At 47.0% G+C, this 16046-nt stretch overlaps 1 protein-coding gene across 2 annotated transcripts in view; it reads left to right on the top strand.

The window, feature by feature from the left end:
* Positions 1–16046, top strand: part of ABHD18 (abhydrolase domain containing 18) — an 83692-nt gene that overhangs the window by 10707 nt on the left and 56939 nt on the right. The window lies entirely within an intron of this gene.

Raw genomic sequence — 16046 nt, 5'->3', positions numbered from 1 at the left:
GGGGCCGGGGAGCTCTCGTCCGGGTCCGGGGGCCGGGGAGCTCTGGTCTCACTGACCAAACTGCCAGTTGGGCTGTGTTCACACTGGGATTTTTCTGTGATGTTTTTTTTTTTTTTGTTTTGGTTTTGTTTTTTTTTTTTGTTTTTGATCACGGCTTCACCACTGCAGCCAGTGATTGGCTGTAACGGTCACATGTCTGCATGACTGACAGGCTGTGCTCATGATAATGGGAGCTCTCCATTTCTCCCTCTGGTAGTGATAGACGTCAGTTGCCAGGAAACTCCTTTGATAGTGTTAGTGTCCTTCCTTGTGGTCCATTGACTATGCTTAGGCCTCATTCAGGCGTCTATTTTTCTTTTTTCTTCACAAATCCAATGGGTGACTGATCGGAAATGGATATGTCACATTAGAAAACAGACGTGACTGACCCCAGAGACTGTTCTGGCGATGTCTTATCCAGGAAAACCGGGGGCTTGAATGAAGCCTGAGTAATGGAGTAGGACATTTTGGTGCTAGAATTGGTAATCTGTATACGTAATATCCACAGAGGCCTTCATGAGTTCTTATGAAGACAGCGGGCAGGTATTTGGCTGGAAACAAGGCCTCACAGTATGGGCTCTGAAAATGACCTATTTTCATCAGTGTTTTCCATCAGATTTTCAGCAATGTTTGGTCAGTATCAGTGTTTACCATCAGCTTTTTTTTTTTTTTTTTGCGTAAAAATTGACATATTCTTCAGCTCAGCAGTATTAAAAATGGACAGCACAGGAACCACACATGGATGGCAATGTGAGCTGTCAGAGATTTTCACAGACACATGGGGCCATGCATCGTCTGGCATTGTTCATGGTGAGGGCCTGATGCTGGAGGCAGATGCTCCTGGTTCATGAACAGGGTCAGACGAGTGGTGTACCCTTCTGTGATTTGTGGCGCAGTGAATACTGCCGCTTGTCATAGATTCGATGAGTCCCATTAACCCCTTCCCGTCTCCAGTCCACCCCTCTTGTCAGAGCTGGGACAAACTGGTGTGAGAATCCAGAGGTCACAACATTGTGGTGTTACATCTAAATTATACAACCTCAAAGCTTTTACGCCTGATTTCTGGGGGCTGCATTGTGGTCTCCCTACTGACCCCAGTGTGTCTTTATTGGATATTTTTCAATGTTATATGAACCAGATAACTACTTAAAAAGGACGAAGCCAAGTCCTGTGTGTCTCCCTCCAATGTACCGGATGCCGCTGCTATATCAATACTGCAATTAGTTATTTCTCTTCAGTTAATCTTTTTCTTGGCTTAACCTGGGTAATTGTATATGTAATGAAGTGTAAACACAATATACTCGCTAATCCCTGTCTTCCCCAGTTGTCAGTGCAGTTCCGCTCCTCTTCTGGTCACATGATGCTATGTCATCATGCCGCCTCACACTGGTGTCTGACCCGGAAGTCACTTTTACAATGTAAGGCTATGTGCACACATTGCGTAAATACATGCAGTTACGCTGCGCTTTGTAGCGCTGCGCAACTGCATGCGTCCTGCGTCCCCTGCACAGTCTATGGAGATTGTGCAGGGGCCGTGCGCACGTGGCGTTTTAGAGCGCAGCGCTTCGGCTACTGCCGAAGCGCTGCGTAAAAAGAAGTGACATGTCACTTCTTTCCTGCGCTTTGCCGGCAGCTCCTGCTCTGTCTATGGGAGGAGCTGCAGGCAGAGCGCATGGAATCTGCGCTCACTACGGACATTTCTGCAGCGATTTAAAGCGCACATGTGCTCTTCAGATCGCTGCAGAAATTTCTGCAGTGAACTGTACGCAACGTGCGCACATAGCCTTATGCTTCATTCCGACGTACGTTTTCTTGTATGAATGCTATGAGTGTTTTTAAAAGGGAGCCTTCATATCTATAATGGTGAATGGGGTTAATTACATGTCCATGATTTTTTTGTTGACCAAGTGGTCCCCACAAAATCATGGAAACATGTCTGATTTTGTCTGAGTGTCAGATCAAAATTATAAAGAGCTGGAAGACGAGGCGCACAAATAGGGTCTTATCCAGCAGGGGACAAGAAGGGGAGTACAGGCACTGCTCACCTGGAGGGGTTGTGCGAGTCACAACCAACTCAAATTGTCTCTCCAGGAAAGGAGACAAACTCTCTCTAGCGCAGCGACACCTATTGGAAGTAGCAATCCTAAAAGTCAAAATTGGCCTTTTAACAAGCCTTTTCATTTGACCTAGGATATATGCCAGGTCAGAATCCCAATTTGCAGACACGGTGTTTCGGGGTGCTTGCCCCTCGTCAGTGCAAAGTATGGGGTATCTGATCTGGCTTATGAGAAGCTTTGTGGGGACCACGGGGGAAGACTATTCTCCTTATGGAGACCTGACAAACCAGTCTGGCTGTCAGTGGTAAGGGGATTTATAGCTGCAATGCCCCTCTGGGAATTATTCAAATTGTCTCTCCAGGAAAGGAGACAAACTCTAGCGCCACCTATTGGAAGTAGCGATCCTAAAAGTCAAAAGTGGCCTTTTAACAAGCCTCACAACCAACTGTTACAGCATGAAAGCACGGCTGCCGCAACCCCACGTGTAGTCAGACGATGAAAGGGTTAAATGCTGTGTGCTGGGTTGCCTTTGCGCTTGGCGTTTAGCCCTTTCATCGCCTCTTCATCTCTTGGATCAAAATAGCAATACAAGTACATCACAGGTCTGCGAATGAATTGGACAGCTGTTGAATACCACCCAAGAGTTGTCTGATTTTCACGGACTGTTTAAAAAAGGTAAAGAAACTCTTGGGTTTTTTTTTATTTTACATGCAAGTGAAACCGTTGAAACTCCGATATAACTGATGGAACTTGTTCCGTATTTTCTCGTGTGTGGAACATCTGGCATGAATGAGGCCTAATTCTATGGGGCGTTAGAATGAGGCTGTATAGGCTTGCATTGTAAAAACCCCTTCTTGCTCGCACACAAACCCCAGTACAAGCCGACAAGTTAAAATAGCAGTCATATGACCCCCCCCCCCCCAAGAGGACTGAAGCTGCGTTGGAAACTGGGGAAGACGGCGATCGGTGGGTATACTAAGGCACATACATACACTACATATTCTTGAATACAGATTTGGTCAATAAAAATTTACGTAGGAGCCCATATTTATTATCCTAATAAGTGAATGCAGCTATGTTTTATCTATTTATTGCACTGTACTGAGTATCTGATGCTCATCTTTAGTTTGTGGCCATATGGCAATTTTTGTCTGACAGGTCGCGCGTGCAAAGGTCAAGCAATCGTGATAGCCAAGTCGCAGAAATCCAACTGGTTCTGACTTTTTGCTTGTTACAGTCACCATTCACCTGTATTATGCTGTGTTGTAACAGTTGCACAGAGCGATCTGTGGCCATGCGACTGGTGTCACAGCAAGGGGCGTAATGCTCATGGTTGCAGAGAATGCGATGCCTACTTCAGCTAAATGTGCATCTGAGGATGCACATCCAGCTGAAATACAGAAAACTGCACAGGGTAGGGGGACAGGTATACCAGAATTAGGACATTTTTACCAGTAAGAGGCCAAGGATTACTACATAATGAAGGGGGCAACACTTATGTCTTTATAGGATTCAGAACGCTACAAGGGCCCATTGGGGGCAAGTCCAAATTTTGCACTGGGGCCCATCGGACTCTAGATACGCCACTAATCTCAGCCAAGGAGTCCCTGTAGCCCGAGTCTACATAACCATACCCTGCGCTCATGCTAACATTTAGCACTAGAAGTCCCAGAGAGGGGTCATTGAACATTTCTACCTTTGGAACCCAGAGACGGGTCGAATGACCTGAAGGATTTTAGCTAACATCCTAAATCACCGTCTTTTGTTCTGTAATTAAGGCCATTACTGTCGCACCACAGGAGGTTTTTGTTTTCCATTCAGTTTAGACATTTTTTTCTAGTTAGTTATATTCAGTTTGGACTAAAGGCCGCTTTACACCCTGCGATATCGTGACCGATATCGCTAGCGTGGGTACCCGCCCCCATCGGTTGTGCGACATGGGCATATCGCTGCCCGTGGCGCACAACATCGCCCAGACCAGTCACACTACTTACCTGCCCTGCGATGTCGCTGTGAAACGTCTCCTTTATAAGGGGGGGGGGGGGGGGGGGGCGGTTCGTCCAGCGTCACAGCTGCGTCACTGAACTGCCACCCAATAGAAGCGGAGGGACGGAGATGAGTGGGACGTAACGTCCCGCCCATAACATCCTTCCTTATTGCTGGTGGAGGCAGGTAAGGAGAGGTTCCTCGTTCCTGCGGTGTCACACAAAGCGATGTGTGCTGCCGCAGTAACGAGGAACAACTTCATTACTGCTGCAGCAACGATATTTGAGAATGGACCCCCATGTCACCGATGAGCAATTTTGCACGTTTTTGCGACGATGCAAAATCGCTCAAAGGTGTCACACGCAACGGCATCGCTAAAGCGACCAGATGTGCGTCACAATCTATGGAAATTGTGCAGGGGCCGTGCGCACGTGGCGTTTTAGAGCGCAGCGCTTCGGCTACTGCCGAAGCGCTGCGTTCTAAGAAGTGACATGTCACTTCTTCCGTGCGCTTTGCTCCTGCTCTGTCTATGGCAGAAGCTGCAGGCAGAGTGCATGGAATCGGCTTTTTTTTTTTTTTTCACTACGGACATTTCTGCAGCGATTTAAAGCGCACATGTGCTCTTCAGATCGCTGCAGAAATTTCTGCAGTGACTGTACGCAACGTGCGCACATAGCCTTAAGCTGGGTTTACACACTGCAACATCTCAAACGACATCGCTGTAACGTCACCGGTTTGGTGACGCAATAGCGATGTTGTTTGCGATGTTGCAGTGTGTGAAACCTATCAGCGACCCGGCCCCTGCTGTGAAGTTGTAATCGTTACAAATCGTTCAGGACCATTCCTAGGTCCTTTGTTTCCCGCTGTGCAGCATGAAGTTTCAGTGTGTGAAGACTTTGCAGCGACTTTGTTAGCAACTTCCCTTTCAAAAGGCTGCTTATCAACGTCCCCAACAACCAGCTAGGTCGCTCTGCAGGTCCGGATCGCTGTTGCGTTGTTGGCCAGGTTTGCCTGTTTGAACGCTCACCAGAGACTAAAGGCCCCGTCACACTAAGCAACATCGCTAGCAACATCGCTGCTAACGAACAACTTTTGTGACGTTGCTAGCGATGTTGCTTAGTGTGACATCCAGCAACAACCTGGCCCCTGCTGTGAGGTCGTTGGTTGTTGCTGAATGTCCTGGGCCATTTTTTAGTTGTTGCTGTCCTGCTGTGAAGCACAGATCGCTGTGTGTGACAGCGAGACAGCAACAACTAAATGTGCAGGCAGCAGGAGCCGGCTTCTGCAGAGGCTGGTAACCAATGTAAACATCGGGTAACCAAGAAGCCCTGTCCTTGGTTACCCGATATTTACCTTTGATACCAGCCTCCCCCGCTCTCACCGCCTGTGCTGCCGGCTCCTGCTCTGTGCACATGTAGCTGCAGCACACATTGGGTTAATTAACCCGATGTGTGCTGTAACTAGGAGAGCAAGGAGCCAGCGCTAAGCATTGTGCGCTGCTCCCTGCTCTGTGCACATTTAGCTGCAGCACACATCGGGTAATTAACCCCATGTGTGCTGTACTAGGAGAGCAAGGAGCCAGCGCTAAGCATTGTGCGCTGCTCCCTGCTCTGTGCACATTTAGCTGCAGCACACATCGGGTAATTAACCCGATGTGTGCTGTAACTAGGAGAGCAGGGAGCCAGCGCTCAGTGTGTGCTGCTCCCTGCTCCCTGCTCTCTGCACGTGCGGTGGTAACCAAGGTAAATATCGGGTTGGTTACCCGATATTTACCTTAGTTACCAAGCGCAGCATCTTCCACGCGGCGCTGGGGGCTGGTCACTGGTTGCTGGTGAGGTCACCAGCAACTTGTGTAGCGACGCTCCAGCGATCCCTGCCAGGTCAGGTTGCTGGTGGGATCGCTGGAGCGTTGCAGTGTGACATCTCACCAGCAACCTCCTAGCAACTTACCAGCGATCCCTATCGTTGTTGGGATCGCTGGTAAGTTGCTTAGTGTGACGGTACCTTTAGCAGAGACGGAGTTTTGCCCGTGCTTTGACTTGTGAGACAAATGTCTACTTGATGCAGTAAGGACACGTACGGATATTTAAAACCCAGCAAAACAAACTAGCAGTCATTCTGCCGAAATCTATCCATGCCCTAGGAGGGGTTGATGGAATCTATCAAGATCCTGCTCCAGGAGGATGCACTGCAGTATTAACCTGTGAACAAGGAGCTCAGTCTGCAAGTCGGATCCAGGGCGTGAGCGGTAAATCCAAATCAGAGATTGAGCGGTGTAAAGCGGCAGGTTCCCTGTGATTAATCTATTACCGGAGAGCTGCTTGTTTAAAATCCTTTCACCCCATGAATACCTCAGTGAGACTCTACAGGTCCATACACCGTAGAGTGTGGGACACACGGGATAAACAGCAGCAGGGACACGGAAATCATCGCATGATCCATGGTAAGCGCTTACATACTCCTTAACTATTGAATTGACTCTGAACGTGCGCTTTACCGCATAAGGAACAATAAGGATTTTTTTCAATCTATTGAGAAGTGAGTTTCTTCTCATGGTGGACTACTAGTTGCTCTTAAGCTGGGTTTACACACTGCAACATCTCAAACGACATCGCTGTAACGTCACCGGTTTTGTGACGCAATAGCGATGTTGTTTGCGATGTTGCAGTGTGTGAAACCTATCAGCGACCCGGCCCCTGCTGTGAAGTTGTAATCGTTACAAATCGTTCAGGACCATTCCTAGGTCCTTTGTTTCCCGCTGTGCAGCATGAAGTTTCAGTGTGTGAAGACTTTGTAGTGACTTTGTTAGCAACTTCCCTTTCAAAAGGCTGCTTATCAACGTCCCCAACAACCAGCTAGGTCGCTCTGCAGGTCCGGATCGCTGTTGAGTTGTTGGCCAGGTTTGCCTGTTTGAACGCTCACCAGAGACTTAGGGAGGTCGCTATTGCGTCACCAAACCGGTGACGTTACAGCGATGTCCTTTGCGATGTTGCAGTGTGTAAACCCAGCTTTAGGCAGCAGCCTCACTGTAGATTTTCTGTTACCTATAGAGACAAGTTACTTTGACATATAACTTATCTGTGCACTTGCTATAAATTTTGCCATCTATCTCCCTGTAAACCTTCTCCAGAAGTCTCCTGTTACAGATTGTCTGCTGTGATCTGGATAACACCGCTTGGGCTACAGCCATAGATGTTTGTGCAGAGGGAGGAGACTGGGAAGTGGGTGAAATGTGAAGGTCACAATAGATCTGAATGTCCTTATCCAGCACGTGTTCTCTACACTCTGGGTGTAATTAATGGTATAAAATTTGAATATGTTATGATGTACCCAAAGTAGTGAGCAATTTACTGTCACATAGATTTACAGTAGAGACCAAAAGTTTGGACACGCCTCATTCAAAGAGTTTTCTTTATTTTCATGACTCTGAAAATTGTAGATTCATATTGAAGGCATCAAAACTATGAATTAACACATGTGGAATAAAATACTTAGTGTGAAACAACTGAAAATATGTCTTATAGTCTAGGTTCTTCAAAGTAGCCACCTTTTTGCTTTGATTCCTGCTTTGCACACTCTTTGCATTCTCTTGATGAGCGTCAAGAGGTAGTCACCGGAAATGGTTTTCCAACAGTCTTGAAGGAGTTCCCAGAGATGCTTAGCACTTGTTAACCCTTTTGCCTTCACTATGCAGTTCAAACTGCTGCCTTTTTGTGGCAGAACTTTGGACAAAAACTCAGCTTTGCAGTGCAAAACCCAAATGGCAAAAACAATTGACATGTCAATTGTTTTTGCCATTTGCGTTTTGAACTGCAAAGCAGAGTTTTTGACCAAATTTCTGCTAGAAAAAGGCTGCAGTTTGAACTGCATAGTGGGCACAAGATACCCAAATTCCCATAGACTTTGCTTGAAAAGCAGAGCACATCTATTTTGCCATTAAACGCTGCAGTTGAAAAAGCAGCAAAAAAGCAGGTAAAAAGCAACGTGGACACATAGCCTAACAGTTGTTCTAGAGTTGTGTCTGATGCTGGAACTCTGTGTGGCATTGACTTGGTCTCTAATATGAGCTGCTGTTAACCTGCGATTTCTGAGGCTGGTGCCTCGGATAAACTCATCCTCTGCAGCAGAGGTGACTCTTGGTCTTCCTTTCCTATGGTGGTCCTCATGTGAGACAGTTTCTTTGTAGCATCTGACTGTTTTTGCCACTGCACTTGGGGATGCTGTAAAAAATTTTCCCAATTTTTCGGACTGACTGACCTTTATTTCTTAAAGAAATGATAGCCACTCGTTTTTCTTTACTTAGCTGCTTTTTTTCTTGCCATAATACAAATTCTAAGGGTATGTGCGCACTAGGCGTTTTTTTCATGCTGCGTTTTTGTGCGTTTTTGTCTCAAAAAACGCACCCGCGGCTAAAAAAACGCGGCAAAAACGCATGCGTTTTTGCCGCGATTTGGTGCGTTTTTTGCTGCGTTTTTGCTCACTGCGTCTTTAATCAGTGCACAATGCCATTAAAGATTGTTGATGAAAAAAAAAAAAAGGTCTGATGTCATTTCCTTCTTCAAAATGTTCATGGTATGCAGGAGAGCAGACAGCAGCTGCAGAACTACAAGGCTCAGCATCCTCCATCCAGGACTGTATGCAGTTTTTTTGCCCAAAAAGAAAAAAAAATGACGTGGGCTTCGCCATATTTTTGTATGCTAGCCGGGTACAGCAGGCAGGTACGGGCTGCCCCCAACCCCCAGCTACCTATTTGTACCCGGCTGGGAACCAAAAATATAGAGAAGCCCTTTTTTTATTATTATTTCATGAATTTCATGAAATAATTAAAAAAAAAAAATGACGTGGGCTTCGCCTAATTTTTGAGTCCAGCCGGGTACAACTAGGCAGCTGGGGATTGGAATCCACAGTGCAGGGTGCCCAAGATTTCTGGGCACCCCCACTGCGAATTGCAGTCCGCAGCCACTTCAGAAAATGGCGCTTTCATAGAAGCGCCATCTTCTGGCGCTGTATCCAACTCTTCCAGCTGCCCTGAAGCCGGGTGGCTAGCTAGGTAATAATGGAGTTAGGGCTAGCTGTATATTATCAGCTAGCCCTAAGCCCGAAATTCATGGTGTCACGCCAATATTAGACATGGCCACCATGAATTTCTAGTAATGAAAAAAAAAAAAACACACAGAAAAATATTTTTATTAGAAATAAAACACAACACAATTAGTGACTCCATCTTTATTGAAATAAACCCCCCTCCGCAGTAATCCTGGGTCAGGGTCCCGCGCCGTCCAATCCGGATCCAATATCATCTGATCGGTTTGCTGCAAGGCAAAGCGATCAGATGATGTCAGGTTAAACTACGTGAATCACATCACACATCAGCTGATTGTATAAAAGCCGATTATACAATCAGATGATGCATCAGTAGAAAAAAAAAAAAAAAAATACTCACTCATGTGCTGTGCTGATTACCGGCAGCTCCTGGAGCGATCGATTGGACGGGAGTCTGATCCCGTCCGATCGCTGCAGCAGCTGCCGGTAATCAGCTGATGAAGTCCCCTGACGGCAGGATCAGCTGATAGCCGGCCGGGCGCGAAAAAGCCGGCGAGACTACGATCAGCTGATGCGTCAGGTGACTGCATCAGGTGATCAGCGCCAGGTCCTGCAAGCAAGGTCCTGCCCCGGGGAGACTGCACACAGCCAGAGCGGCGGTACCGAGACAGGGGCTGGGAGCGGGCATGGCACCGGCAGACAGGTGAGTATATATGACATTTTTTTTTTTCTACTGTTCACTTTTGTTTTCGCCGCTGCCTCCACCTCCCGCCCAGACATGGCGCCGCACGGAGCTGACATGCACAGGACGGGAGGTGGACGCAGCGGTGACGGTACCGGGAGGATTCCTGCTTCTGTGTTTACCAACAGAAGGAATCCTCTTCCTGTACACGTCACTGTAGTACCCACCCCTTGCGTTTATAGCTGCGTTTTTAGTCATAGAAACGCGGCTATATGCGTTTTTCATTGCGTTTTTAACATCTCATTGAATTCAATGAGTGAAAAACGCAGTGGAAAACGCAGAAATAATTGACATGCTGCGTTTTTGTGGTCACCACAAAAACGCAGCTAAAAAAAAACGCTGTGTGCGGACAGCACTTATGAAAACCCATTGACATTGCTGGGGAAGCAATGTCACTGCGTTTTCAGCACAAAAACGCGGTAAAAAACGCCGCTAAAAACGCGGCAAAAACGCCTAGTGCGCACATACCCTAACAGTCTATTCAGTAGGACTATCAGCGGTGTATCCACCAGACTTCTGCACAACACAACTGATGGTCCCAACCCCATTTATAAGGCAGGAAATCCCACTTATTAAACCTGACAGGGCACACCTGTGAAGTGAGAACCATTTCCGGTGACTACCTCTTGAAGCTCATCAAGAAAATGCCAAGAGTGTGCAATGCAGTAATCAAAGCAAAAGGTGGCTACTTTGAAGAACCTAGAAAATGACATATTTTCAGTTGTTTCACACTTTTTTGTTAAGTATTTCATTCCACTTGTGTTAATTCATAGTTGTGATGCCTTCAATGTTAACCTACAATTTTCAGAGTCATGAAAATAAAGAAAACTCTTTGAATGAGAAGGTGTGCGCAGACATTTTGTCTGTACTGTATGTTGTTGTGCTGCTGTGGTGTGTGTGTGCTTCGTCAGCAGATCATGTTAGGCTACTTTCACACATCCGGTTTGAGCACTGCGGCTCAATCCGGCTGTGAAACCTATACAACGGATGCGGCGAAAACACCGCATCCTTTTGCATAAGTTTTTACATGCGGCCCGTCCGTTTTTTTCCGGTTGCGGCACGCTACTGAGCATGCGCAGTGGAAAAAAACGCATGTGGCGACCGGATGCGTTTTTTTCAGCATCGCGCCGCATCCGGCGTCCATAGGCATGCATTGAAAAATGCGCCGCAGCGGCCGGATGCGGCGCGATGCGGTTTTTATTGCCGGAGCAAAAAACGTTGCAGGAAACGTTCTATCCGGCCGTGGCATCGGCTAAATCTGCCGCATGCGGCAAAAACCGGACCGAACGCAAGCCCCTGCGGCACAATACGGCACTAATGTAAGTCTATGCAAAAAAACCCGCAACCGGCGTAAAAAAAAAAGGTTGCGTTTTTTCTGTAGAACGCCGTATTGTGCCGCAGAGCAAAAACCGGAGGTGTGAAAGTAGCCTAAGAAAGGCGTGTGTGTGTGTGTGTGTGTGTGTGTGTGTGTGTGTGTGTGTGTGTGTGTGTGTGTGTGTGTGTGTGTGTGTGTGTGTGTGTGTGTTTTGTTTTAGCTCCTTTTATTCTATAGTCAAGAACTTTCTTTATACATGCGGTGTGAGAACCCAGCAGTCATTGTCCCATTGCCATGTTCCCATTCTGTATAAATGCATCAACATTAAGGATGAGTTCCTAAGTAGTGATCGTTGGACCCGGACTGTAAAAGTTTTGAAACATACCAGAGTGTCTGGCCCAAAGTTCTCCAGGAACTCTGCGTAATGATCTTGGTACGGCAACTCGGGAAATGGAAAAAAAATAAGAATAAATCAAGCACGATATACTTACCGAGTCTCCGGCGCGACTGTACTGCTTTCAGGGTCACTCATTCTACTTCCGGGGCCACTCATTAACGTCATACTTATTCACTGCTTTCCCTGCCCACTGGCAGTACCCGCATCTGTGATTGGTTGAAATCAGACGTGCCCCCACCCTGAGTGGCACCGTGTCTGACTGCTTGCAATCACAGACTCTGTCTGCGGCTCTATCGTGGGGAAAAATAAAAAAAAATTGGCGTAGGGTTCCCCATATTATGATACCCAGCACAGATAAAGCATACGGCTACAGGCTGCAGCCCTCAGCCGAGCGCTTATCTTGGCTGTGTATCAAAATAAGAGGAACTGCATGGGGATTCTTTATTATTTATGTAATTAAAAAAACAGCTTGTGGTCCCCCCAATCTTGATACCTAGCCATTATAAAGCCAACAGCTGGGGGCTGATATTCTCAGGCTGATGGGGTTCCATGGTTAGTTGGTCCCTCAGCTTATAAATAGCCAGCAGCCGCCAGAATGGTCGCATCTGTTAATTGTAGAAATCACAAAAGTTTACCCTGCTCATGCAGTTTGCCCTGGTGCACAGCTGCCACTAAGCCCTAGATTAGTATTGGGAAACGTATATGAGACCCCCCCCTATTGTTAATCTGTAAGTAACAAGAAACACAAACACTGAAAAAAATCCTTTATTTGAAATAAAATACAAAAGAACACCACTCTCCTTTACCCCTTTATTAACCCCACAAAACACCCAGGTCCAGTGTAATCCACACAGGTTCCACGACGATTCCAGCCCTGCTACATCTGAAGCGACAGCGCGCAGCCATAGAACATGACAGCCTGCTGTGGGCTTCAGGCAGAGACTGAGCCATGTGATGAGCGGTGACGTCACTCAGGTTTTTTGCTGTCACAGCTGGAGGTTCCCATAGTCCTCCACCTGCCATCTCTTGGCATAAAAAAAAAAATCACGTTTTTTGTTTTTTCAAATAGCATCTCATGGTAAACATTTTCTGAGGATCCTAAAATTGTAAAATATTGTTTCTCAACGCAAGATGGCCTCGGCTATACGAAGTTTGCCAGTACACTGAAACTGAGCTGCAGCACAGTGGCCAAGACCATACGGCGGTTTAACAAGACAGGTTCCACTCAGAACAGGCCTCGCCATGGTCAACCTGAGAAGTTTAGCGCAGGTCTTAGCATCATATCCAGAAGATCTTTTCAAAATAGTTGTATGAGTGCTGCCAGCATTGCTGCAGAGGATAAAGGTATGGGGATTCAGCCTGTCAGGGCTCAGACCATATGCCACACACTGCATTAAATTGGTCTGCATGGCTATCGTCTCAGCAGATAGCCTCTTCTAAAGATAATGCGCAGGAAAGCCTGCAAATAGTTTGCTGAAGACAAGCAGACTAAGGACATGGATTATTGCAACCAAGTCCTGATGGTCTCATAAAACCAACATAAATTTATTTGGTTTAGATGGTGTCAAGCGTGGGGCAGCAACCAGGTGAGGAGTACAAAGACCAATGTGTACTGCCTACAGTCACTCATGGTGGTGGGAGAGTCATGGTTTGGTGCTCAATGAGTGCTGCTGACTGTGGGGAGCTACAGGTCATTGTGGGAACCATGAATGTCAACATGTACTGTGAGATACTGAAGCAGAGCATGATCTCCTCCCTTCATAAACTGTGCCGCAGCAATATTCCAACATAACGACCCCAAACACACCTTCAAGATGCACCCTTACTTTCTTTAGTAAGGCAGTGGTCTAGACTGGTTAAGCAGGTCTCCAGACCTAAACCTTATTGAGCATCTGTGGGGCATCTTCAAATGGATGGTGGAGGAGTGCAAGGTCTCTAACCTCCACCAGCTGAGTGATGTCATCATGGAGGATGGAAGAGGAGTCCAGTGGCTCCTGTTAAGCGCTAGTGAACTCCATGCCCAAGAGAGTTTAGGCAGTGCTTGAATATAATGTGTAAAAAAAAAAAAGGGAAATCCGAAGTTCACCACGCCTGTCTATGCTGAAGAGCCAGGTGAAGATGTTGCTGGTGGGTGCTCAGAGACACTATGATTAAGGGTGTCCAGCGCACCAGAAATGCATCTGTTTATACCCGGTTTGTCATTGTTTCGTTTTAATGGACTGAAATAAAAGATATTTTCAGCTACCGGGTGGATGTGCTGAGAAATCCTTGTTTCTTCCTTTGAAAATAACAGAGGCCACACAATACAAATTGACACTTTGGGCACGGTTTGGCCATTTTCCCTTAGGGGTGTACTCCCTTTTGTTGTCAGTGGTTTTGACATTAATGGCGGTGCATTGAGTTACTTAGAGGGTACACCAAATTTACACATTTACATTTACATTTTACACATTTATACAATCTGTACACTGACTACATTATATTATATCAAAGTATCTTCAGTGTTGTCCCATGAAAGTTATATTAAAATATTTGCAAAAAATGTGAGGGGTGTACTCACTTTTGTGATATACAGTAATTAAGCTTGTGAGTGGTGGACTTATCACATGAAGTGTGAATTCCAGGGCCTGCTATGCCCTCGTGCAGCTCTGTTCTCTATGGCTGCCTCTAAGGCTACTTTCACACATCCGGTGTTTGCTCTGCGGCACTCTGCAGAAAAACCGCAACCATTTTTTTTTATTGCCGCCGGTTGCGGGGTTTTTTGCATAGACTTACATTAGTGTTGATTGTGCCGCATGGGCTTGCATTCGGTCCGGTTTTTGCCGCATGTGGCAGATTTAGCCGATGCGGCGGCCGGATGGAACGTTGCCTGCAACGTTTTTTGCTCCGGCAAAAAAACCCGCATCGCGCCGCATCCGGCCGCTGCGGCGCATTTTTCAATGCATGCCTATGGACGCCGGATGCGGCGCGATTCGGAAAAAAACGCATCCAGCAGCCGCATGCGGTTTCTTCCACTGCGCATGCTCAGTAGCGTGCCGCAACCGGGAAAAAAAGGACGGGCCGCGTGTAAAAACTTATGCAAAGGATGCGGTGTTTTCGCCGCATCCGTTGCATAGGTTTCACAGCCGAATTGAGCCGCACTGCTCAAACCGGATGTGTGAAAGTAGCCTAAGCAGTGTGATGTCAGGTGAGTCTGTAGCACACTGCCAGAATGGATGTGCATAGTATAGTATGAATCAGTGAATGGGAACTGTTGTGTTGTGTGGGGTTTTCGCTCCTGTATCACTGGTGGCATTTTACAGGCAGGCTTTCATGTTTGCATACAGGGCAGTCACTATAGCTATAGAAGAAGCCAGTCTTTGGTGCATCGCTGCGTAATGGAGTAATGCAGCAGCTTTCAGGACATTCATTAATATTACAAATGGGTTATTACATTTGAGCCGTGCCATCAAGACTGCAATGTCAAAACCATATTTTGTTAATGCAAAGGAGACACAGGTAGATCTGGACTGATCAAAATAGCACTTGCGGTGTGTGCATACATTTAGTATTTGGTGCAGACATTTCTCCACCATTGCAGCATTTCTTGGCTGGAGAAATGCAGTTGCGAAAAATGCACATTTTTACTCTGTTTTTGTTGCCGATTCCTCCCCCCCCCCCCTTTTATTAGCATGAGTAAAACCTGCAGCAAAAATGCTGCAAGAATTGAGCCGCTGTAGAATTAAATCTGCACCAAACCTGTAAGAAGATGTGCCTTAAGGGGGCTTTACACGCTACGACATCGCTAATGCGGAGTCGTTGGGGTCACAGATTTTGACGCACATCCGGCCGCATTAGCGATGTTGTTGCGTGTGACACCGATGAGCGATTTTGCATCGTCGCAAAATCGCTCATCGGTGACATGGGGGTCCATTCTCGATTATCGTTACTGCAGCAGTAACGAAGTTGTTCGTCACTCCTGCGGCAGCACACATTGCTCCGTGTGACGCCGCAGGAATGAGGAAGCTCTCCTACCTGCCTCCCGGCCGCTATGCGAAGGGAAGGAGGTGGGCGGGGTGTTACGTTCCGCTCATCTCCGCCCCTCCGCTTCTATTGGGCGGCGGTTCAGTGACGTTGCTGTGACGCTGAACGAACCGACCTCTTAGAAAGGAAGCGGTTCGCCGGTCACAGCGACGTCACCGGGCAGGTAAGTAGTGTGACTGGTCTGGGCGATGTTGTGCAACACGGGCAGCGATTTGCCCGTGTCGCACAACCGGTTGGGGGCGGGTGCCCACGCTAGCGATATCGGGATCGATATCGCAGCGTGTAAAGTAGCATTTAGGCTTTGATTATCATTCACTTTGCTGGCATCAGGATTCCCTTCAGGTTTAGTGACAAATCTGCACTCAAAAAATGCATCAAATGCGCAATTAAAATGCAGCGTGTGCACAAAGCCTGTTAGGCACCAGTTACTAAATGTATTTTCTT

The sequence above is a fragment of the Anomaloglossus baeobatrachus genome, chromosome 1, assembly GCF_048569485.1.
Source record: "Anomaloglossus baeobatrachus isolate aAnoBae1 chromosome 1, aAnoBae1.hap1, whole genome shotgun sequence".
Lineage (NCBI taxonomy): Eukaryota > Metazoa > Chordata > Amphibia > Anura > Aromobatidae > Anomaloglossus > Anomaloglossus baeobatrachus.
This window is presented reverse-complemented; position numbering and strand designations above follow the sequence as displayed.